Genomic DNA, 23,468 nt, shown 5'->3' on the forward strand with positions numbered 1-23,468 from the left:
AGGGTGCCTGGAAGCAATTGGAGGGAGAGTTAGTGGAGTCCAGGAAAGTGGGCATGGCCGGCCTGCAGGGGTGGATAAAAACTTCACCTGACTTTTAAAATTTGGTAGATAAAAAATAGCTAGCAGTGTGTGCATCTTGTGTGTGTGTGTGCGTGTGTGCGTGTGTGTGTGTATATGCATTCTCCTCTGCTGGGTGACACTAACTGCACTGGGGCCACTGTCACACTCAGATGAAGTTTGAGTCCCTTAACAACTCAGGCCCTGAGGAAGCACCTTGCAAAATGGAAGCTCAAGGTATGTGACCCAGAGTGCTTCTAAATTGCAGGAAGTCTAATGCTGACCTACTGCACTGAAAGACACTAATGAAGTTTGGTACTTCTCAACCCATTTCAGAAACCAAAACTGAGTTGAAGATACTCCTTGATTTTGCTAAAATCATTGAGCTCCTCTCTTCCCTCGCTTCAGAAAAGAGATGTTCTGGCAGAGAAAGTCACTTAAACACACACACATACACAACATATCATACAATTTGTTTTATTTACTCTTCTTCCTGTATTAGGTTTTTGTGGAATTTGTTCAATCCTCTTTTTCTATGTAAAGTAGAGGGTTTGAAGCAATAAATATAAGAGGTATTTTACTAAGATCTCTGTAAGTGATTGGGCCCAAAGCCATTCAACATAAAAACTTGAGGAAGGCATTCTCTACAGAAAAGCCAGCATGATCTTTAAAAAAATTAAATGTAAGCACACTACTGCCATGCTTCTAATCCCTAGATGACCTCTCACTGCTCTTAGAACAACAGCCGAAGTCCCTGCTGCAGCTCAGATGTATGTCCTTGCCTGTAATGCATTTTCTGCCTGCCTCCTCATTTCCTTTTCACACCCCGGGCTCACTGCACCCGATGGCACAGCTTCCTTCTATTTCCCAGACACGCCAGGCACAGTTAAACCTTGGAGACTCTGCACTTACTGCCTCTGCTTGAAAGCCACTTCCTTTAGCTTATTCTTATCCTTCTGATCGCACATTAACTGGTTCTTCCTCTGACAGGCCTTCTCACTGACCTTAACTAAAGAGACCTACTCTGTGCTCTGCCTGTTGCTCTGTTAACTTTGTGGCACTCAAAACAATCAGTAACTCACTTGTGTAATATGTATTTACATGTTTGTCCTTATGCATCCCTAGAATGTTACCTCTATGAGATCAGGGACCTCATCCTTTTATGTACCTTTGTATCTGCAATGCCTAGAACAAAGCTTTGCACATAGTACAGACTCAGTATTTGTTAGATGAACGGAGTTGCCCTAAACTCTGCCATATTCTTAGTACTGAAATCAACTCAGCTAGAGACCCACACATATTATCGCATATTAGAGATATGCTAGTTCTCACCTTTGAGAACTAGCCTCCCTTTCTTATTTTACTACAGATGAAATGAGACTTCACATAGACACGAGTTGAACTAGGGTTGTCTACCTAACAGTTATATAGTTACCCCTGGGCCTGTAGTTCTACTACAACCATATTACAGAAGGAAATAATCCCCCATAGAAGTCTACTGAGGTTAGCATACATCAGTCTAGTCAATGTAGGGTTTTTGGTGGCTTAACAACTATGTATTTATGAAGGTCAAACATGTTATCAACCTTTACCGCCTAGATGGAAAATTAGCCTTGAGCCTTTGTTCTCCCCAGAAATAGAAGAAATTGTTCCCAACTGGTATCAGCAATTAGTTAAACACATCACACCTCTTTTCCTGTCATCCTTAGAAAAACTATTCAAGAAACCAACACAGATGACCATGGCAACTCCAAAACATCAGAAGAACTAGCCTTTTAAATAAGGTGTATGTATCTACAGTTTTCTATAAATTTTTTCTATGTTTCTAGTGTAGAAAAAGGGAGTAGAGGTTGTGTGTGTACAAAGCTGTAATCGAGGTGAAGGGATAGAGGATGAAATTGTTATTACTCAGATATAATTGCAGTTGCCATAAGCATTCAAAGTTGGACATATTTACCTTCTATGGACCTAAGACTAGAACTCAGTTGAATTCCTCATTTTTCTTAGGAATCCTTTTTTTATCCTTATTTTATTTATTTTTTTATTTTTTTAATTAAAGTATAGTTGATTTACAATGTTGTGTTAGTTTCAGGTATACAGCAAAGTGATTCAGTTATACATACATATATATCTATTTTTTTCTAGATTATTTTCCCTTATAGGTTATTACAAACTATTGAGTATAGTTCCCTGTGCTATATAGTAGGTCCTTGTTGGTTATCTGTTTTACTTATAGTAGTGTGTATATGTTAATCCCCAACTCCTATTTTATCCCTCCCCCACCCCCTTTCCCCTTTGGTAACCATAAGTTTGTTTTCTGTCTGTGGGTCTACTTCTGTTCTGTATATAAGTTCATTTGTATCACTATTTTTTTTTATTCCACATATAAGTGATATCATATTTGTGTTTCTCTGCCTGGTTTACTCCGCTTAGTATGATAATCTCTAGGTCCATCCAAATTGCTGTAAATGGCATTATTTCATTCTTCTTTATGGCTGAGTAAATATTCCATTGTATATATGTACCACATCTTCTTTATCCATTCCTCTGTTGGTGGAAATTTAGGTTGCTTCCATGTCTTGGCTATTATAAATAGTGCTGCAAAGAACATTGAGGTGCATGTATCTTTTTGAATTACGGTTTTCTCCAGATATATGCCCAGGAGCAGGATTGCGGGATCATATGTAGCTCTATTTTTAGTCTTTTAAGGGACCTCCTTACTGTTCTCCATAGAGGCTATGCCAATTTACATTCCCACCAACAGTGTAGGAGAGTTACTTTTTCTCCACACCTTCTCTAATTTTATTATTTGTAGGCTTTTTGATGATGGCCATTCTGACTAGTGTGAGGTGATACCTCACTGCAGTTTTGTTTGTGTTTCTCTAATAATTAGTGATGTTTAGCATTTTCCTGGGACAGACATGGAATAGGAAGAATGAATGGGGTTGTCCTACGCTACCTACATGTATTTATTGCACATTAATATAATATAGTCAAAGTAATAGATGGCCCAAAACACAACCAAACCACGTTAACATTCCTGGATCAGCAACACACTGAAGTCATATATGCTTATAACTTTTCAACAATCTCCTCTTACTCTCTGTTTTTAGAATTTATCTTCTTTTCTTTTTACTTTTTATTATGCTTTCAAAATGCATTTCTCAGCTCACAACACTAGGAGGGATTTTGTTTATATTAACATCCAACAGGGAAAATACTATTATACAATCTTATATTTGGTTGAAATTAAATTTAATCATTTTCTTCATCAGAATAACTATTCACTGCATAATGAAATTCCACTAATGCCATATCAGCTGCATTATAAAGACAAGCATAAATCACAAAATGACATCAAATTTGTGTAGATTAAATAATTCTTGAGAAAATTCTGGAATATTTAAAGCTATTAGAATACTATTAAGTTTCTCTTTACAACCTTATTGTTTCAGCAGAATGAGTTTTCTAGAGGTCAACAAAGTCATCTCTTGACCTCTAGACAGCATTTTTGAAAATACAATATCCACCATAAAAATTCTATAAATATCTTTGGAACCGTGAAGAGAAAACAGGGGAAAAGAACTTTACTACCTTACCCAGTTATGCTTTAGAATATTAAAGCTTCTAATTTCTAACTATAGACACTCGCATTGAGGTCATGACTGTTTTGTCTGCTGAGTATATTTAGAATCTTCCAGTTACTAATATCACATCAAACTTGAGAACAGAGATCTAAAACTTTAAACGTTAAAAATTTAGGGATGGAATTACATCACATTTGAGAAATAAAACTATTAAAATAACTTGCGAAGGGGGGATAAATTTCATACAGTAAAGTGATAAATTAATGAACCTAAACAGAAAAAGCAAACAAAGTACAGATGAATTCTATGCACTTGGCTGGCACCCAACAGCTGGTGTTCTAGCCCACTGTTTCATATTCTATAAAACTGTCTCTACATAAATAACTATGCTCAGTGACTGTCTTTCACACAGAGCAGGGCTTTTGTGAGGAATGACAAATTAAGAGTACAAGTTAGCCAATGCCACAAAAGAGCCAGCCGATAGCCTTTCATATATACACATAGTAACTGCACAAAGTTACTATGTAATGTAATTTTACTTTTAATTGCTTTTATTTTAACTTGTGGACCATTTTACAACATTAAAGATAGATATAAGGGGTAAGAAATATAAATGAACTATCCATGGCTTACACACTGTTTTCTAGAACCTTAGAAAGGAAACTCAAGTCATAGAAGATTGTTTTATTATTGAGATCGCTCAGAAAACCAAAGTCCAAGCAATTAAACCAAACTCTGTTTCTTACTGCTACCCAAGTACAGATATTGTGGATTAAGATATTCATATTTGTGTTAGCATCATTACTTAGGACTACTTTTAGATTATGGAGTGAACCCTGCACTGCTCTCTTGCAAGGCCATCCTGAATCTGGCAGACTAATAGCTAGGATCTAATCCTTCCCTTGATCATAGGAATAACACTTTGACTCTCGCTTCCAATTATTCACAAGGTATTCTATTTTGACTCATCTCTCCACTGTGACATAACACATTAGCCTGAGATGAACATTTGGCCATAACGTTCTCACAAGCCTGGACTAGATTCATGTACACTTAAACCTGTGCCCTTTCCCACCTACTCCCCATAAGAATAATGATGATTAATAACAGATTGAGAATAACTATCTACACTCTTCAAAGGATAAGGCATGAAAAGATGTGTGTAAAGCACAATGCCAACATTCCACCTTAACGTGACGTCTACGATTCAGAAGTAGCCCATTTTCAGAGATAATACTTGAGAGAATCCGGCCAATGCTAGCATTTTTCTCTCTCAGTTTAGCTATTCAAATGAAATGAAAAAAAAACTATCTGCCTTGGGAGAGATCCTATGAGAGCATGGACAATGTGGTTTTTCCAAGTATCTATTCAGCTGCTAAACATACCATCACTCAACCTCAATACAAAAAAAAAAGTCTGTGGAGACATGTGATTCCAGCAGTTGGTTGATGGACAGAGTAGAAGAAGGAAACCAATTTTATATTTCAGAGAAAAAAAATGAAAGGGGCTTAAAGTCAAGAGCATTTATTTATATAAGGTCACATGCATAGAGCTGGCTATCTGGAGCTGATTCCAGGTCTTTCTCATCTCTGGAGGCCCTTTACCTTCAATTCTTTCTGTCTCAGAAAACAGCAAAAAAAAAAAAAAAAACCCCAGCTCACAATAGTCTGGTGTGAGAAATTCTCACTTACTAGCTCAGATTTCTACTTTTTTACCCCATTTTTCTTTTTATTTAATTCTCCTCCCTAAAGAAATTCATGTTGTTCCTATAATTCAATAGGCTCTGTGAGATATTCTTTAGAATGCATATTACTTAAAGGAAGCATAACTGGATTTAAAATGCAATAAAACCACTAGCTATACTATTGAATGATTATGCTCCCTGTGTGGTCAGTTTTATAGACATGCAACTGAAATTAACAGTGCCAGATATTGATTGAAAGTTAGTGAAGTGATTATTTCATTTTTACCACAAAGCCTGATATATGCCATCTCTCTATGTAATTTCTAATAAATCTAAATGCTCTGTACCATTTTCCTTTATCCACTAAAATGTAAAAATCTCCCAAAAGAAAAGGAAATTTCCCCTCTATCTCTTGGTGATCTCTTTCTCTAAAATTCCAGCATCACTGGCCACTTCAGCCATATAGCCCTGAACATACAGCCTTACATAGTTAATCTTTTCCTATTCCTTTATTTTAATTTTTAAATTAAATCATAAACTACTGATGGTAAAATACATGGTAAAAATTTTACTGTACCCCTCAAAGCACCTTTTAGTATAAACCAGGTTAATAACTGTTAATTGGATTACATCATTAAATTCTATTGTCTCATTCTTCTTCCAACTTGAACTGAAATTCTGTTTGAGGTTACCCATTTCCTCATCTCCTTTCATAGTGCTTTACAAAAAAACAGTATGGGTGAAGTTAGGGGCAATATGTAGTTTTCTTTCCTCACTTATGATCCTGTTCTGAACTATTAGACCTGATATATACCTATAATTGGCTGCTGGGTCAATATATTTTTTTAAACCTGACAAATTATTTTATTTCACTAAAAAATAAACTTTGTATATAACAAGGCTTCAAAACATACAAAGAAGTATTTTAGCACAATAACCATATTATCGTATGAAAAAGAACACCAATATTTTACCAACAGGAGAGTTCAACCTTGGTGTGCTCTTAGGATAATTCATACTCTTGATTTTTTTATTGACAGGTTTTACAATAAAGATTATCTGTAGAGTCCATGATTTGGCATGTATTACAGGGAAAAAAATAATGAAAAAGTGGTTCAATAATAGTCCCAGTGGCAGAAACAGTTTTTCAAACACTCAGAAGGAGTATGGGTGTGTTAGGAGGGAGATGGTGATACAGCAGATACACAATTTGGCAACATAATATCCCAAACCATCAGCATTTCCTCCTTAGTACAAACAGTGAAATGGGTTGAGCCTGCATCAAACTTAGAATAAGTCAGAAGGGACTACACACTCACTGAAGAAAATTATCTGATGAAAGTAGGCTTTCTGTAAATAAATAGGATTTATTTAATTACTATATGACTGAGTCTATTTCACTGGGACATCAAACTGTATCGGTTTATAGCTTGTGTTTTATCATTCTGGTAATCTACTCTGATAAAAATAAGGATACCGAGCACTAGTCTGGCTTATAACTTTCTGAGAAAGAAGTTCTGGAATAGGGTTCTGGTATCATTACATGCAAATATACTTCTGCCATGCATTTCCCATTGATTCTATGTAGGTCCCATGAATTCATAAGTATTTTACTATACCACAGTACTCTTACCCCCAGAGAAAAAAATCCAATCCAAGATCATTGGTGTAACTCTAGCAGTATGAGCCAGAGACTCATATTCTACCATTTACTAAAGCAAAAGCTCCTTGGAGGTGAAGAGAGAAGAGATTTTTGTGTTATTAATATTCATAATTCCATCCTGCCCTTCTAGCACTTACCACCAATTGGTGCCTGTTATATAGTAGATGCATAGACTAAGGAATTAATAATTGATCTGAGGAAAACAAACTTTCTTCCTGGAGTTTAACATAAACTTAACCAGAGGAGTAAACATAAAAAAGGCAGGAAAAATAATTCATCTCCTGCTTCCTTGTATGATAGGAGATCATAGAACAGATCAACAAAAATTAGATGATGCTGTACTAGAAAAGTTTGATACTTATATTTACTCTGAGATTCTATAAGGGTTGTTTTCCAAGGCAATTCCAAAATTCTGAGATACAAAATCACAACACGCCTCTCATGGAGTTTGGAATCAAATTGCCAAATAAGCAGAATATTTGTCTCCACTTGGGCCTGGCTGACAACATAACAAGTAGGAAACTGCCTATATGGAAGATTCTGGGGTTTCTCCAAATGACAATACTGGACTGAAATCATTACCTCTGTTATTACTGATTAAGTGACCATAAAGGTGTGGATTTTGTCTCTGGGTCTCATTTAATTCAATAACCATTAATTATATTTCTATTATGTTCCAACACATTGTATAAAACTATGGTAATTTCAAAGGTGAACACGACATGATTCTACCTGATATATTTGAATATCAAAATACAGTGAAAAAGAAATGCACAAAACTACCTATAATTTGATTACTTCATTAGATTACTTGTTTCATGATGTGGTCCCCAAGAAAGTGAAATACTAGCTGGGACTGATTCAATGACCAACAGAGGGCTAAAGGTAGGGACAATGTTTTAGCATCAATTGGCCATGGTGGAAGGAATTCAGAGGGTGAATTGATAGGCAAGTCTATGGTGAAAAAGCACTGCTGAGATAATCTAACAAATTCATAGTTGTGGATATGATTTCCATGTTCTTATTCTTATTGAAACTAAATTGCTGAAAGCTGTGAATAAAAAGAAACCAAAAAGTTAAACTTCTTGAAAGCATTTTGGTGGGTCAGGTCATGTTCTCAGAATTAAAAAAATCAAGTTTGTTCTGGGTCCTGAGGGAAAGGACTCTAAGTAGCTTACATAAGTTAAAGAAATTCTCTTCTTTTTGTCCTGCTTATGGGAGGAAAAAGGGGCAAAATTTAAAGACAAAGGGGCAAAAATTAGAGCAGTATATTAGTTCCCTTTCTGAATGTAATGCCGGGAGGTTTAAGAGTCTATATTTGTACAAGACATACATCAGCCATCAGCATCTTCATGGAGACAAAAAAAAGAATAGTATCTTCATTTTTTTAAAAAAAGTTAAGATAGAAGATCTCCCTTTGATAGAGACAGATCTTTGCTGCATTTTATTCTCAATAGAGAGGCAGAGACATGAGACAAAATGGCAGGTTACAGTTAATGAAATCAAGGTGTTTGGTTTTTAATAAAATAAGCAATTGGAAAAAAAATGGACAATTAAAATTTAAAAGAAATATATGTAATGAGAGCTTCTAGAATCATGCTATTTTAATACAGTGTTGTTTTGTTTCAATAGTTAATTTGGAAATTTTTAAGAGTTGCATGGGACGTCGTAAGAATCCCAGATACTTAGAACTGTATACCACTTGGACTTTATGACCCAGCTCAAAGTGACTGTGACAGAAGGGAATACTGTATAGAAACTGTGGCAGGCCCTAAAAAGACAATCACAGGAATGGCCTTGAGGGTTTTAAAGCAAAGTCATGCCTTCTTCTTCAAAAAAAGATTTGCTTTCAATAGATCACTGCTGGCTTAGAACTGAAGTGTCACAGTGCAGGGAAGAGTTGAGAGTGTAATTTTTGGAGCCAGATTGTCTGAGTTTGAATCCTATCTCTCCCCCTCATTAGCTGTGTGACCATGACCACAACACTTAAACTGTCTGTGCCACATTTCTTCTCTGAAAAATGGGGACAATAATAGTACCTACTTCATGTGTCACTGTGATAATTAAATAAATAATGTACATAACGCGCTTATGAAAGTGTTCGACAAATGGTAAGTTCCATATTCATGTTTCTTATTATGGTTACAACTGGATCTTGGTGGAAACTCAAGGTCTGTGCTTAGGACACCAAACAATCAAACAACTTGAGCTGCCTGACATAAACTGGGTGTTATCTGATCCACCAAATGCTAAAGCATGTTCAAGGGTAGCCCATCATCAAAAGGCTGTGGTGCATACCTGATCAGGCCCTACTGAGGCCTAAAGAAGGCACTAGCAAGTGTTATAAGCAGGTGGTTAATGATACTGGTGCACCTCCTCTTGCTTCATTGCCACTTCTTTCTCCATTCTTTATGAGAAGTCCCCTAAATCCTGTGAACTAGGAAAAGCATTTTTGAACCTGGTTTAAAGATGGTTCTACATGATACTCTGGCCCCAGCTGAAAGGGGAGGGCTGCAACACATCTGGTTGTCTTCTTTGCCATAGGTTGGTCAGGGACTTGGAAATAATGAAGTTGAAGATTTGATGAAAAATGAATCTTGAAAAGAGACTTGTGGATGAGACTCTTGGAATGGACACAGAGTATAAGGCTATATATATTCCATGGGAATGTTTATCAAAGGATACCAGCTGCAGAAGAGACTCAATAATTAGCTAGATAGATGACACATTCTGTGGATGAAGTCTCTTTACCTGGACATTCCTGTCCTTGTTCAAAGGCTCATAAACAAAGTGGCCATGATGGTAGAAACGTAGGTTATGCAGGGGGTCAATAAAATAGACTTTTTCACAAAATGGCTGATCTACTGCTACTACTTAGCGCTCAGTCTTCCAGAGGTAGAGATAATGTAAAGTCTGATGTGGCATCACAACTCAAGGAATCTGGTTATAATTTCATAACTTTTTGAAACCAGTTATCAAGATTTGTTCTTCCTGGACTATATACTTATTATGTATGTATGTGTGTGTGTGTGTGTGTGTGTGTGTGTGTGTGTATATATATATATATATATATATATATATATATATATATATGTCTTCCCTGCCTGTCATGCTTCTGCCAGCAATGTTTCTGCAATGTTAGGGTATTCAAATAGCATTCTATTTCTGACCAGGGAATTTAATAGCAAAAGAAGTAAGGCAATGGGTTTATACTCATGCATTCATAGCTCCTGGCACACATTCAATCATTCAAAAGCCATGGACATCATGAAAAGTGGAAATGGCCTATAGAAGACCCAGTCAATCTGCCAGCTATGGAATACCACCTTACAAGGTTGGATTTGGTCCCCCTGGAAGCAGTATATGCTGTGAATTAGGAATAAATATACATTTTATGTTGAATCTTAAAATCTACCAAAGGAGACCACTAAACTAGATATTATTAGAAAGCCTTGATGCCAAGAAAATTATTGATTCTGGTGACAATTAAAACTATCTCTTATATACTGTGTAACATTGTTTCCCAAAGTGTGTTTCACTTATCACTACCTCTCCAGGATATGTTAGTAAATGCTTTATTGTCAAATTATTTTGGAAAATTTGGACTAGGTTAAATAGGCTTCTTTATTTTAAAACCTTTCAGATCCTATAATACGGCAAAGTGCCTTGTAAATTTCCAAAAGGAGTATTTAGTAGCAGCATATCCCAAATTTATTTGATCATGGAACCCTATTTATATTTTCGGAACTGCTTTTCTTATATTATTGTGCTACAGGGAAATGTTCAATGGAAAATTTGAGGAGATGTCGTAAATAATGGTATCTGGACAGGAATAATCAAGCAAGTGTTGATGAGAAAACTATTGCTATTATGTTTATAGAGAAATTGCAAAATTTGTAATAATAGCCCTGGATAAATAGGTTTGGTAGACTTGGTATAAATATACTGTTAGACAGAATTCTTTAGCTTTAGGAAAGCCAATATCTAAAAGTGACAAATCATGAACCGAAGAGTAATTATGTTCCCATATTCCCAATACCTCCACTTACCAGTATTAAAATCAAAGCAATGAGAAATATGATGCATTCTGGATTCATAGGCATTTAGTCAAGAATATTGAACAGTTGCTAAGAAATTATTGGAGGTCTATTCTCTCTTTTAGTCAGGCATAGTTATATGCAATTAATTTTTGTAAAATTTAGAAAAATTTGTCAACAGATTTGTCAAGCACTGTAAAGATAGGAACATCTGCAAAGTAAAGACACATTTGTTTTTATTTTCAGAACATTTTGAAACAAGGAGATGGCATTCAGTTCTCAGAACTTAACAAGCTACCAGGTAAAGAAATGGAACTGTTCATTTTCAACTTGTGACAGAAGATACAAAAGTAACTAATTGAACAATCCTGCTTGATTTCCAATATTAGAGAAAACCTAGGGAAAACTGACTGATAGACATGAAATGTTACTTACAACTGAACATCCCCCATGTGCTGATGGGCCCTTCGGTTTTTGTCTTTAGAAGAAGAAAACCATTATACACTTAACAGTGCTATTTTGGAGCTAACAAAACCTGAAGTTTTTAACAAGTGATGCTTGTATAGCCTATTCTGTGATGAAAGTATCATATATTTCATACTTCCATTCTCTCTTCTTCTCACAAGCCTTTCTTTCCAAGATCTGTCAGTGCTACTGTAAGAGTTAAATTACATACTCGAGATTTTTTCCAAGTGGCATAAATATAAACCTTTGAACTGGAAACGATGTAATTTAAAATAGGCCATAAGTTCCTAGAAAAAGTCATTTCACACACTAATGGTGTTCTTGTGCCATTACTTTACTCCAAGTTATTGACCAACTTACAAGTGTTCATTTGTTAATGGTTAACCAACCATTATTGATCATGCTCACCTAAAACTGATCTATTTGTTTGCTCAAAGAGTACAGCATAATAAAAGGAGAAAACAGCTTCTAAAGCTTAGCTTTGTATGTTACATTATAGAAAACTATTCAATCACCTCTATTTAAGGCATTGTGGTAGGCCAAACCAGGAATTCTAACTGGAAGAAGGGGAAAGCTGGCTCATTCAGTCAAACTAAATTCAGCATCTTATAAATTAGGCCTCCATCTCTCTGGTTCATATGTATACTATCGTTTATATAATTTGTTATAATTAAGAATCTTAATTATACCAATAGGCCTAAAGTTTTTTTATGTTGAGTCCTCTAACATGCTGTTTCTTATAGAGACTGACATAAAGCATAATATTCTCTTTGTCAAGGCCATTGGAAATAAATGTACAGAAATAAATGTATGTACACACACACACTCTATAGTTTTTCTACATTCATGGTCAAAAATTGTTAAAACTTGAGATATCTGAAAATGTCAAAGATTAGTAGAATTTCTTGATTAAAATATTCAGCCATCACAATAATACGCATATACCACAATTCCTAGCTAGGATAAGGATTCAAATCATGTTAGTTTTTTACAGCATTAATGATAATAGTAATTGATGACATTTACTAAGATTTTGCTGTCAGTCTCAATGCTAGGCATTTTTTTTCCAAGTAATTTTATTAATCCTCACAATAAAGCCTGAGATACACATAATGCTGTCTATATTATAACCAAAACTTGGGAAGGCTACATAGCTTGTCCAAGGTAAACAAGACAAAACACATCCACAAAATAGTGGGGCTACGATGAGAACATAAAACAGTGCAGTCCCCAAACATCAGTTCTTGAATCATCCTAGTATTTTGCTGAAAGAGCACTGTATCGCTGTATCTCTGATGGCACTCGCCACAAATATACACTTATTTATGTATATCAAAATACACTTATTAATGCATAAGTCTTTTCCTACATAGCATATCAAAAATGTCTTGCATGAAACCAGAAAATTTTTTTTCTTTCTAGTTTCTGCCACATATCTGCACAGTATCCTTTTCTAAAGTTGATACTCAAATGATGATTACATTCACATATGTTCCAAGAAGACTGTAAAATAATGCAACTTATCAGCCAGTTAAAAATGGTGGAGACTAGAAAAAAGTTATAGAGGAAAGTCATTGACTATTTCCCTCTCTTTCCCTCCTACTTATCTTGAAATTTTAGGGCCTCACTGACTTATTGACAATTATTATAAACAAAAATAAAATGAACTAATGGAAGAGAGAGAGAGAAAATAAGTAAATTATACAATAAAAATTTTAATGCATTGACTTATTTTATATTATTTCTGTACCCTCATAGAGTCTAGCAAAGGAGGTAAAAATTCTTTCTTCTCTGTGTTACACAGCTTTCTATATACCATTCTATAGCACTCTGCACATTGTGTTAGAGTCACTTGTAGACTCTCCTGCCTTTTAACTGGATTGTGAGATCTTTGAGAGATATTTTTATATCCTCAGTACAAAATACTTACTGAATTAATATGTGAATGAATTAATTAATCAATGAATGAATGGAATTTACTGTACTAAGAATAAAAAGTGGCTAAAATACAAGCTCAGCTCTTGAAGACCTTATACTCTATTATGAAGGACATATACAAAGAAATCATTACTAAAATATAACTATAATAATAGAGCTATGCAAAATAGGAGCACAGAGAAGTAGCACCTAATGAGAAATAGGAATCCTTATAAGGTCTTTTTGGGAGAGAGTCTGGGGAAAAGTCCTATAGATGATTACCTGAGTGGGTCTTTGATAAATGAAGGGGAGAATAAGGGAAGAAAGAAAACACTAATTAAAGGAGGAAACATGAGCAAGGGCACAAAGATGAGAAATTGTGTGTTGAATATGATGAATAACAAATAGCTCACATTTAATGGAACGTAAAGGATGTTTAGAGATGAGATTGGAGAGGTGGATCAGATCTAGCTCTTGATCAGAGGTTTAGGTGATAGGAAACCACTGAAAGGCTTTAAGCTGGGCAGTGATACGGTCAGACATGTGTCTAAGTGGGGAGAAGTTAAACACGGGATAAAAAGCTATTTTACTTGTTCAGATAAGCGATATAGAGGGCTTGTACTAGGGTAGATGTAGGAAACAAGAGAGGAAAAGCCTTATAAGTGTATAATTCCTTCTTCTCCTCTGTGACCCACAGGCTTCTAATTCTTATTTTATAACACTTAGCCGATTGCATTATAGTCAACCACATTTAACTGGAATCAAACTTGAAATCAATGAGGTGTGGGAGATGTGCAAATGGGAAAAGTCAAGAATATACCCCAATCTTCCAGCTTGGTTAAATGGAAGGATAATGATATTGAAATAGAAAACACAGAGAGATCAGTAGATTTGGACAAAAGGTAGGATTCAATGTGAGATAATGCTTATTGATTCATTTCTAGGCATAGCGAGTTTGAGATTTTTGTGGTATGTTTAGGTAGAGATGTTCACAGGTAGTTGACTGTGAAGCTGAGTATGAATGTGAGGTGTAACTAAGATTTCTAGAAATAAGATCAAGATATTAGCAGTACCTAGGTGTTGAAACTACAGCAGATGAGAAAATACAGAAGAGTCTGGAACAAGAAGATAAGTGGTCTGAGGAGATAGCCTTGAGCAATAGCTCTAGTTAATGGTGAACACAAGGAGAGTTCATGAAAAAGATAGTCATGGTTAAGACACGGTATGGTAAGACATACGAGAAAGGTAAGCCATACACAGTTAAGACCCAGTATGGTAGGATATACGATAGAATCAGAAGAGTTTGGTATTGAGGACCCAATGCAATAGAAAATTTTAATATTGAAGAGTAACAAATGGTGTCAATTCAATAGAATTCTAATGATGACATTTTTTTTTTTAAAAGTGCCCTGGATTTGGCAGGTTAGGAGCCACTGGTGGCCTTCCCAAAAACAGTTTCAATAGAGAGTGGAGGCAAGGGCTAGGTTGCCATGGTAAGGGCGAGAATCTCTTGGAGATTCTCACTGCACTCTAGGACATCAAAGCCTCAAGATGTACTGCAGCAAAAACCCTGCTTATATATATTAATTTATTTTTAGTCTAGCCCTTCATGCTTCCTAATTCACAATTTTTTTTCAAGTAACATGAATTAATGTAAAAATGCCATCTGTGTTCATTAGAACACACTTTAAGAAAGATAGATTTAGAAGCTATACATATTTAACTATATCTAAACTTAAAATGATGTATTGAAAGAAATAATGTGAAAGGGAGATGGATGGAAGTTTTGTAATGAGGAATAAATCATTTCAAAAAATTCTGAAGGAACTATTTTTAAATCTCCTTAATTTTTATGAGAATACTGGTGTGCCCTGACATTTAGCTTGGCTGTATGTAGAAAACATATGCTAAAAGAAGAATAAAAGAATATTGCTTTGGGGAAGTTTTAGATTTGCTTATCTAGATTTGAACAGAAATTAAATAATGCCTTAATGTTCTGTGAGGGAGGCCAGTGAAAATGCCGATGTAAAAGGAGCAAGAAACTTCATCTATCATTCATACCCACCTGCAGTGTGTCAGAAACAGCTATTTTCTTTCCTACAAAATGTCTTACTGGATTGGAAAACATGGTACTGTCAAGTAGCCAGGCACCTGTGTATTTAGTCCATTACGGTGGTATTGTGGGACCTCTCATGCCAAGGTGGCTGGCTCAGAGGCACTTCTTAACATTATAATACATTAACATACAGAACAAGTTACTGGCTGTTTTTTGCAACTTCTCTCTATTGTTTTCATTTATGAGTGTTTTCATATGTGTGTTTGTATGTGGGAAAGATGAAGTCATTTTTGTTTTTCTTTTTCAGGAGCACGATAATTTGCTTAGGAGTAAATGTGAAAATATAACAGAGACCAGAGCAAAATCACTCATAACAGAAATGCCTATGTCACAATGAATTCATCATCAAATGAGGTATTTTTAAAATATATACACATTACGAATTCTCCCTATGTAATAGGAAGAACAAATCTGACTCCTTATTAGATCTGTTCCTTTTACTTAAAACTTTGTTTCATTGCCCGTGCTTAGTCATGCTGGCTCTGTACCTTTTGTAAAAGAATGTTGCCTACAGCCCGAAATATACAGGATAGCCCATTCTCAGGGTCTGACCTTTAGGAGCCCATTCATATAGAGATAAAAAGTTGCAGAATAGAGAATAACATTTGTTTTGTTGGAGGTTTACAGGAACATCATGACCTGACCCTGACCGACATGGACAGAAACAAAGGATTTCGTCTCCAAGAAGTTTGTAAAAACTAACCACACCCCTCCCTCAGCTCTCTTTTGAAAGTGCCTTGCTGAAACCCTTAGGAGGGATCAGGGTTCTTTTTGGACATGAGCCACCCGTCTCCTTGCATTGCCCTGCAATAAACCTTTCTCTGCTCCAAACTCCTGGTTTTGGTATTGTTTGCCCACACTGTGAGTCGGGACGTAAACTTGCATTCAGTAACACCTACATTACCACTGCCCATTTTATATCAAGAAATCTTGAATTTAAATCATTTGCTGTCAGTATCTCCTGAATGAAACTGAAGAACCTGTGAGCAAAGTCTGAGCAGGTCTTCTCACTCAAATGCATGTTCTGTTCTCTGGGCACTGGTTGAACCCTTCCTCCTCACTGGCTCACAATTAAGACCAGAAAACACAATTAAAATATTAGGTAATCAGTGTGGCACAACATCACTGGAGTGGAAAGAAAAATTAGACTTTTAACAATTATGGAAAATCTCCCTTACGTTAATTTCTTTTTGTAACACTACTATATAGTCTCTCCATAGAAAGCAAGAGTGAGAAGCAACTGAAAATTAATTATATACATCTACAAACATCTACTGATCACTTGATCTATGCACATCACTTACAAGGTGCTACTGGGGATAAAGGAACAATGTAATGATCCTATCCATCAAGAACTGGAAACTAAATCAAGGCATGAAGGCACAGAGTGCATCTTGGAGTCAACTCAAAAATGCATTTTCGGGCTTCCCTGGTGGCGCAGTGGGTGAGAGTCCGCCTGCCAATGCAGGGGACACTGGTTCGTGTCCCGGTCCGGGAAGATCCCACACGTCGCGGAGCGGCTAGGCCCGTGAGCCATGGCCACTGAGCCTGCGCGTCCAGAGCCTGTGCTCCGCAACGGGAGAGGCCACAACAGTGAGAGGCCCGCGTACCGCAAAAAAACAACAACAACAACAAAGAAATGCATTTTCTCTGAAGCTCCATATATGTCAAATATGACTCAGAAATATTTAAGCTCTCACAATAGCTAGCATATAATACTATATACAATAGCTAGCTAATATAATAATAACCAACATCAAAATTTTCTAAGTCAATGATACCATTCAATCACAATGAGATAAAGGGCATGGGCAAAACAAACAAAAACGCATTTACCTTAATGAAAAAGAAAAAAAAAATCTTTGTTATTTTCCTAGTGGTAATAGCAATGGAAATGACAATGGTGATAAAAATGTCGTCATTTCTTAAGCACTTATTATCTGCCAGGCAGGAGACTTAGTGCTTTACAAACCTTAATTCATTTTAGCCTGCAAAGAACTATTTAAGACAGAAAAAGCCTCATTTTACTAACAAGGAAAGCAAAGGTAACAAATATTAAGCAACTGGTCCAATGTCACACATTTGAGAAATAGGAAATCTTGGGCCCAAACCTACATTCTTAAATACTACACAACACAATACATACCTATATATGCCACTCTACACTTAAAAAAAGTCCAAATAATAACATATTTACACAGATTCCCAAACTGTCTCTGTCAACTGAATTCTAAGTGAGATATCATCCTATTGACCATCAGTCATCTTCATCAGTAATATGGATCAAATTGTGTTGCAACACTGCACTTCCCAAAGGCAGGCAAACCAATATATCCTACCGCACGAGCTCTTTTTAAAACGCAATGTTGACTCTCTTCCACTGAGGAGTGTAGCCTGTATTTCCCCTCTTTGAATATGGCCAGGTCTGTAACTATGGCACAACTGACGCTATGTTACTTCCGAGGCTAACTGATAAAAGGTTATTTAGCTTCCATGTGGTTCTCATGAGATTCTCACTCTTGGAACCCAGTCGCCATGCTGTGGAGAAGTCAAGAGGCCACATGGAAAGGCCATGTGCAGGTGGCTAGGCTACTGTGCCAGCTGGGGTGACATCAACCATCAGACAAAGGAAGGAACAAGTCTCTAGGTGAGTCCATTTTGCAGCATCTGAGCTGCTCCCAGTTATGTCTTGTGGAGCTGAGACAAGCTATGCCCACTGAGCCCTGTTCAAATTTCAAGTCTCTGAACAAAATAAATGTCATTGTTTTAAGCAACTAAATTTTGGGTTAGTATGTTACACAGCAATATATAGCCATAACATCTAACTTCACAGTATTGTTTGTTCTAAAAAAGATAACGCATACAAAAGTATATTGTGAACAGCTAAAAAAATATATATGATTATTATTGCTTTTGTTTTTGTTGTTAAAACTCTTACTACTAAAAATATGGTCCACTGACCAGCAGCATCAGTGTCACCTAGGAGAATGCAGAATCTGAGGCTCCACCTTAGATCTACTGAATCAGAATCTGCACTTTAACAGGATCCCCAAGACATTCCTATACATATTAAAGTTTGAGAAGCAATAGTATATACCATGGAATAGGTCCATGATTATCTACGGTATGTCCGTGATCAACCTTATGTATTGGTTAGCCTAAGGGAGTAGATACCCTGTGGACAGACACTAGCTCCTAATCTTCTATAGATAGAAATGTTGAGCCAGTAAGAAATCCTCTGCATTTTCATGGGGAAATTCATGAGAAATAAAAATGTTCAAAAGCCCTATCTCTTTCAAGATGAGCAGAAGGATGACAGAGGCGACCCAGCATGATCTGACAGATGGTATATGTCAGATGGATGAGTGGAAAAGAAGAAAAAGAGCCTTTCAAAGTACCTGATTGTAGTTTTAGCTAAAAGCTACCTTTAAACCACTTTTCCAGAGTCCAGTATCTTCTAAATGTTTTGGATAAAGAGCTCACTATTCTAGAATTTTGTAGGTATTTGGCTAGCTGGATTGCCAGTTACCTGCATGGGTAAAAGTGAGCATCCTGCCTGTGCTTTTACCTAATTAAAATAGCTGATTTGAGAAATAAATATAAGCCATTAATATGACACTGTGAGATTAGAACCTCTTCAAGTTTGATTTAACCTGGTGTGTCAACTCCAAAATTTTCAATCAGATCTTAATTTCTAACTCTGTTTGGCCCTTACCCTAAATCTAAATATTAGTTTATATATTTTTACTTGGAAAAAAAAGAATGTATAAGGATTTTATCACTGCTTAGATAATCTAAGCGTTAAAGAGATAACGGAAAAATAACCAGGACTCTAAAAGCTGCAAATGTTTTTGAAAATGGGAGAAAAGAAAAAACCATACAGCCTTCTTAAAATGGATTTTAAAATACCACATCATCTTTAACCATCACCATCATAATAATAAAGTTCATAATTATTGGGTGTTTTGCCGCTTTCTTGTTGGCCTTTTCAATAGCCCTGTGAGATTAGCAGGCTCTATTTTTTCTATCTTAACATTTAAGGAAGGTGAAACAAAGAGCAGAAGAGATCAATACAGGTAACATCACCAGTCAGCTGTCTAATGGTTGAGGAAAAACTATGTTCATATTTCCTAATTCATTATGGGAATATTATCCTATGGAAAGTAGAAGAGGGGCCTTAATTTCAGGTATAAGTTATAGCTAAAAGTCACACAGTCTGGAACATAATCACAGTCTCCACGTGGTGCTGTCCATTTCCAATAGGACTTTCTGTGACAACAGAAATGCCCCTTTTGAAATTTTTTAAATTGAAGTAAAGTGGATTTACAATATTAGTTTCAGGTATACAACATAGTGATTCAATATTTTTATAGATTATACTCCATTTAAATTTATTATAAATATTGACTATATTTCTTGTACTGTACAACATATCCTTGTAGCTTATTTATTTTATATATAGTAGTTTGTACCTCTTAATTCCCTGCCCCTGCTTCGTCCATCCCTCCTTCCCTCTCGCCTTTGGCAACCACTAGTTTGTTCTCTATATCTGTCAAAAAGTGTACAAATAACAAATGTTCGTGAGGATGTGGAGATGAACACTTGTACACTGTTGATGGGAATATAAATTGGTACAGTCATCATGGAAAACAGTATGGAGATTCCTTAAAAAACTAAAACTAGAACTACCTTATGATCCATGTGGTATGTATCTGAGGAAAATGAAAACACTAATTTAAAAAGATACACGCACCCCAATGTTCATAGCATCATTATTTACAATAGCCAAGATATGGAAGCAACCTAAGTGTCCATCAACAGGTTGAGAAGAGGTGGTGTGTGTGTGTGTGTGTGTGTGTGTCTGTATACACACACACACAATGGAATACTACTCAGCCGTAATAAAGTGAAATTTTGCCATTCAAATACGTGGATGAACCTAGAGATTATTATGCTTAGTGACATAAGTCAGACAGAGAAAGACAAATACAGTATATTATCACTTATATGTGGAATCTAAAAAATAAAACAAATGAATATAACAAAACAGAAATGACAAGAATGATCTTTATCAGCACTGTTCAACATGGTAACCACTATCAACATGTGGCTACCGAGTACTCGAAATGTGGCTATTGTGACTAAGAAACTGAATTTGGGGGTTTATTCTATTTTAATTAACTTAAGTTAAATTTGACACTCTCTGAAGAATAGAAGCATGAAGGGCTGAGAGCCAGGCTTTAGAAAACCCATCCTCCAACTATGACTTCTAGGCATCTTCACGTATAAGGCACCCTGTTCTCACCTGCAAAGATGCTAGGATAAAAATAAGGAAAGTAGTGGAGTGGCTAGAGGACAATGAGCTGAGTTCGAGGAACCAGATTAGAGTCCTGAAACCTGCTACCTCATATGAAAAATAAGGGAATTGGAGTACATAAGTTCTAAAGCATTTTCCAGTTATAAAATTATGTGATTTTTAGCAAGATCTTGATTGGTTTCTCCCTGTCCCCTTTCTTTCCCTTATCTTCACTGTTTTTAACATCATCTTGAGATTCTTTCTAACCTCACCAAATTCAAAACCACCCTTTCTAATTGGCAATTTCATGTTGCCCTCTCATAAGCCAATTAAGAATAATTTTCCTGTGGTTATCATTTCCCACTTTAAAAGAGCCAGGTAGTGTACTCATCCAGCTTCTGAGATATGGTGAAAGCAATTAATTCAAAGCATGACTTTGTTCTTCCTATTCTCTTGTCCTTTCAGAGTCATGAATCACAGGTATTTGGACTTGGTATTTATACTTGCTTTGCCTTAGGATGTTCCAATCTTTTTTTTCCAATGGTCTCTTCCACAGCTACTCTAAGAAATATGCTCTATGCCCTAGGCAGCTCTCTTTTTTCTTACTTCACATTAAATGCAAAAGGGAAATAGTGATATAAAAATCCTCCATTTCCTGATAACTTCTCTTTAATTCTCTACTCTTTAATTTTATTAGGGCTGCTTTTCTTTCATGTACAGTTCAAATACATTTCCTTAGTAATAATCTGGTCTGAATGACATATATTTCTTTTCACATCCCTAATTATCCTTTTAACTTGTTTTTGTTCACTCTCAATCCATCTCTTTTCCTATCAGCCTTCTTAGACTAAAAATAAAATAGTTACTAGTCAATTTCAATCACATCATTTTACTTTCCCATGCTCTTCTGCTAACATTCAGATTGAACCCAATTTAAGAAAATTTGCATCTCTTCCATTTGAAGAAATGTGCCTAAAGGTTTAAAGTAATTTTGAAGATGTTTCACTTTTTGAAAACAGATTTCCTACAAAGTATCACATTCTATAAAACATATTTACGGCATTAATTTTCTGAAAGTCAATATCAGTATGTTTCCTACCATTCTTATTTTTTAGAATATTGGTATTTAAAAGCAGGAAATAGATTTTTTAAAAACATCCAAGATTTCCCTCTTATGCTCCTGATGGTTAAGGGACAATATTACTGAACCAAACTTGGGTCAGGCCCGCTGTGTAGCAAAGCCAATTTACTGACACTGGGTTGTGGTGAGGGAAAGTATGGCGTTTATTTGTGGGGCACCAAGCAAGGAGTATGGGCAGCCTATGCTCAAAAAAACCAAGCCCCCCAGTGCCTTTCAAGGAAGGGATTTTTAAGGCAACATTTGGGGGTGAGGGCTGCAGGGTGCATGACTTTCTTCTGATTGATTGGTAGTGAGATATCAGTGTGGTTTTCAGGAATCTTAATCATCAGCTCTCTGGTTCCAACCAGTCTGGGGTCTAGTGCTAGTGCTCAGCATGTAGTCATCATCCTCCATCTGGGTGGGTGGGGGGGGGGGTCTTAGTTCTCACAGAACAACTCAAAGATATGTGTCAGATTGTTATGTATATCCCTCAAGGAGGAACTAGGACTCTGTTTTATTGCTGAACTGCTGTCATTGCTTTTCTTGTTGAACTGCTTATCCTTTGTTTCTGAATTCCCTCATTTCCCATAATTAGTAGCAGCTTGTGCCTGCTCTTTGGAACTTGGGGAAGGTCTAGAAAACTAAAACATTTTTCCACAAACAAGAAACAGGGGACATGAAGGGCCACACAGGGTCCTGCTCGGTTTCAGCCCCCCCCTTTTCTTTGATATTCCTCAATCCTGAATTGAGGTAGGACAAGAAACAGAATAAAGTTTTGGATAGAGAGTTTAATCATAAACTTAGCAGGAGAACTTGGTTTTAGGGGGACTCTGTTTCAACTGTATAAAGAGCATCTAAATTTAACCCATAGAGTTTCAAAAGATTCAAATTGGCCTTAATACATACCCAGTCTGGAAGAATTTGGGGAGAAACAGATGAGTTTCAGAGATTTCCTGATCAACCTAGGCCTAGAAAGAATTTTCAGGAAAAATCCAAACTAATTTAGATCCCCAAGAATCTTATACCCAACCTAGGGCTGACCGAGGAAAACATTATCTCTATGGAATCAAACTGTTATGGAACAGCTGACTGAAATCGCATACCTTGGCCAGGCATGATGATAACCACTTGCATGAGCTGTCTCGCAACAACAGGTGCTGATAAGGAAACTAATCAGGAGAATTAGGCAGGGGCCAAAAAAGGGAGGAGACATCAGTCCATAATATATCCTACCAACCTCCCAAAATTCTTCTCGATGAAATCCATCTTGGCTGAGAGAGGCACACGCCACCAGGAAGGACCCTGAGTCAGACCCAATATGGGCCAAGCAAAATGATTGGCCAGAGACAACCCAGAACCTAACCCCATTACCATAAAACCTGAGACTGCGAGCAACGTGGCAGAGCAGTTCCCTTTCTCTGCTGCTCTCCACCCAGACGCCCCTTCTCAATAAAGCCTTTGCTTTGTCAGCACGTGTGTCTCCTTGGACAATTCATTTCTCTATGTTAGACAAGAGCCCACGCTTG

The 23,468-nt window shown here is 36.4% G+C and overlaps 1 long non-coding RNA gene across 1 annotated transcript in view; it reads left to right on the plus strand.

Moving 5' to 3' along the window:
- The window catches only part of LOC141276338 (uncharacterized), a 546,316-nt gene extending 529,965 nt beyond the window's left edge, over positions 1 to 16,351 (plus strand). The window contains exons 7-9 of the long non-coding RNA XR_012325701.1: positions 11,275 to 11,329; positions 15,774 to 15,880; positions 16,146 to 16,351. This is a non-coding gene — a long non-coding RNA (uncharacterized lncRNA). The remainder of the gene's footprint in view (positions 1 to 11,274; positions 11,330 to 15,773; positions 15,881 to 16,145) is intronic.
- Positions 16,352 to 23,468: the final 7,117 nt, after the last annotated feature.

Source organism: Tursiops truncatus, chromosome 14 (genome assembly GCF_011762595.2).
Source record: "Tursiops truncatus isolate mTurTru1 chromosome 14, mTurTru1.mat.Y, whole genome shotgun sequence".
NCBI classification, from domain to species: Eukaryota; Metazoa; Chordata; class Mammalia; order Artiodactyla; family Delphinidae; genus Tursiops; species Tursiops truncatus.